The sequence below is a fragment of the Austrofundulus limnaeus genome, unplaced genomic scaffold (assembly GCF_001266775.1).
Source record: "Austrofundulus limnaeus strain Quisiro unplaced genomic scaffold, Austrofundulus_limnaeus-1.0 Scaffold78, whole genome shotgun sequence".
NCBI classification, from domain to species: Eukaryota; Metazoa; Chordata; class Actinopteri; order Cyprinodontiformes; family Rivulidae; genus Austrofundulus; species Austrofundulus limnaeus.
In genome coordinates this window covers 806,671-809,784 of record NW_013952480.1, presented here as the reverse complement: position 1 = coordinate 809,784, position 3,114 = coordinate 806,671, and the positions used below count along the sequence as shown (strand labels likewise).

Genomic DNA, 3,114 nt, shown 5'->3' with positions numbered 1-3,114 from the left:
CTGGTGAAAATTTCATGTCATTAGCACCTCTAGTAATATATTTACTGAGAAAAATGTTGACGTGTTCAATACTTATTTTACCCGCTGTATATCATACTCTACTTTTACATTTTGTAATCTTACATTTGTATTAAAAAAATCAGTTTGTTATTTGCTTTGTGCCTTTTTAATTTCTCCTGTTTAAGATCATTAGAACCTCATAATACAAAAAAATATTGTTTTTGAGCTATTAGGAGTTAAAGCATAACTATAAACTTAGCACAAAAAAGTAAGGCTATTCGCGTGTAGTGGATAATTTCTTTGTTGTAGCAATGCTTCTTGGCAATAAATCGCAAAGCCTGTTGATTTGTAAGTCATGTGGAGTGTAAGAGTATGTGGGTTGCGCACATTAAAGATTTGCCAAATCTTCTCTGCCAAACAGCTGATTCTTGGGTGCTTTGTGGACTGGATGATTAAAGTTTGAAGAAACTAGACACATAGGCAGTTTAACAAACAGGAGACTCAGTATTATGTGGAAGAACCATGGTCACAAAAGGCCATCAGCCATATCATCCTGGAAACCTTGACTGCAAATCTGTAGAAGGAAGCCTGTACCTATAAGTGCTGACAGGGTGAGGAAACAATGTTCCTGGGGTGTTGTCTTCCTGGGACACCTGTCTCTGATATGGAACTCAGCCTTCAGTTTGGAGTTTGTACATGGGCTCATTCTAAACGCCACAAATTAACTTTGCAGAACACCAGCTTGAAGTTGTCCCTTTCCAGATCAGTCAAATATGGCATGCTGATAAGCTGACACCTACTGACCGCTGACTATGTCCAGACGCTCAAAGCAAGTGTCAAWAACTGCAAAATAAGCTGTTTGGCAGAGAAGATTTGGCAAATTCCTCAGATGTGAAGCTCACATCACACAAATGCATGTTCCTTACAAATGTGGCACCATTTAAAAGGGAAATTAACAGGCTTTCCAGTATATGATTTGTTACAACACAATCTACCAAATTTCCTTACTTTTTGGCTATGTTTATAAATAATTACCAGTCTGAAGCCAGTGTTCTGATCATGATGCACGGTCTCATAACCTTGTATTCATATTTGTTATATAACTATAAACTCATGGAAGGACAAGCTGCAATAAATTGACTGTTTTCTCAATAAGCAATATCAAAAACAACAAAAGCTACCTGTGTAAATCTGAACTTACAGTATATATGACAACATAACACAAACATATCCCAAAACTTTGTTTTAGTTTTTGGTTTTGGTGCCACCCCACGATTTTCAGTAGCCCCCACAATGGGCCACCATTAAAACCTTTCTGGAGGCGCCACTGCCAAGAAGCAGTCCGCGGACCACCAGTTGATGATCGCTTATGACACAGGTAGTGTCTGTGGTGTCCGCGCTTCACAGACTTGACCACACGTGGTCGCTGTTTTTCCAAAATCCTCTCTAAGCCTCCTGCTCCCTCCTCCCTTTCCTCATCTCCTCTCCTCTCCTCTCTCCTCGGCAGTGCGTCCCTCTCCCTCCGCCGCGCCTCGGAGCGAGCAGCAGCATCGAGCGGACAGACCGAGCAGCACAGCGAACAGAAGAGGAAAAACAAAAATAACAAAAAACAAACAATAAAAAAAAAAAAACGATGACATTCTCACACGGACGTCAGGGGCCAACCTTAATCTGACAACTTCAGAGCACGCACCTTGCCTCCCATTCTCCTCGCTGTTCAGTGGTGAGTAAATTCTCCTTAATGTTTTTATTCCTGCAGCTCTGTTTCTTGGGGGGGCTCTGATGCTTAGCATATTGTGGGTTCAGCCACACAAGGACTGATCATAAAGCAGGATGAGATTATTCTCAATTACAACCTGCGCTGTTTTTTATTTTTTATTTGGACAGTTTTGAGATTCGTTTATTAACTGAGAAGCGGGTGTGTGTTGTTGCATCAGTATGAGAAGTCATCTGAGCTTTATAAGCGTCCCTTTTATTTTTGTGAACTGGGACACGTGAGAGGAAGGAGAGGTGCAACATGCAGAAGATGTCCGTCCTCTGTGAGCCTCTCAGGCATGGATGTGAACCCAACAACATCCTCATCTGGCTGTGACACGTGCACCGACAAATGATCATCACCCTTCAATGAAAGGCGGAAGTTGGTTGATAATGCTTTTGTTTCTGTGTCTGTTAGCAAAATATCACACAAACCGTTGAACGGATTTTCATAAAACTCTCCTAAAGCAGTCGCTGGGTGGACAACTGCAACTCATTACATTTCAGAGTTAACCCAATTCAACATGACCGCCACAGCCAGCTAATTTCGTTAAACACAAAAATGACCACAAATCAATTAATTCCACAGATATTGAGCTGAAATTTGGTGTGGTAGTAGTCGAGGATAATTTGCAACACATACACTGAGCTTTACACATGGCACAAGATCCTCGCTTAAAACTTTAGTGATAAGGCTGACGCCGACTTCATCTGTCTGTTAGCAAAATATCTCATGAACCAATAGGCGTATTTTGAATAACTCTCAGAATGTAACCATTGGATGATTATCTACAAATGATTAGCTTTTGGAGTCAACTTGATTCACGGTGCTTGCCACAGTTAATCAAAATTAGCCAACACAAAAATGGCTATAACTTAGTCAGATTTGCAGATATTGAGTTCAGACTTGGTATGATAGTAACTGAGCATCCTTCACAACCCTTAATCCAAAAGATATGGTGAGATTTAGCAACCTTACATGAGAATAATTTAACATTGTTTTCAAGGTTTAACCAAACTGCCTCATTTCTCAGATCCTGGGATAATCTTAGTTTAAAACTCTGAYGAGAGGTGATTTAATTATCTTTGTGCCAAATCTCTGCCAGCTGATGCAAAAATCCTTTCAAATAATTCAGTGAATAGCTGAGACTCGAACTTGTGACCTGTTAATACCTCAATTTAGTAAAATAAAAAGAAAATAAAACACACGAGTCAAATACTCGCAAATTTGTTCGAACAAAAGTCAAATAATGATTCAGCCCATCCTTTTTTCATTTTGCTCGCTCATCTGTGAAGAATTCATGGATTTGTGTAGCAGTTTAGTTAGGTTTGTAGCTTTCAGGTGTGTGTGTGTGTGTG

General features: G+C 40.0%; 1 protein-coding gene across 1 annotated transcript in view; it reads left to right on the top strand.

Annotated features, from left to right (window-relative positions):
• Window positions 1–1,688: 1,688 nt before the first annotated feature.
• Window positions 1,689–3,114, top strand: part of rims3 (regulating synaptic membrane exocytosis 3) — a gene marked incomplete at its 5' end in the record, with an annotated part of 49,666 nt that continues 48,240 nt past the window's right edge. The window contains 1 exon segment of the mRNA XM_014011196.1: window positions 1,689–1,723.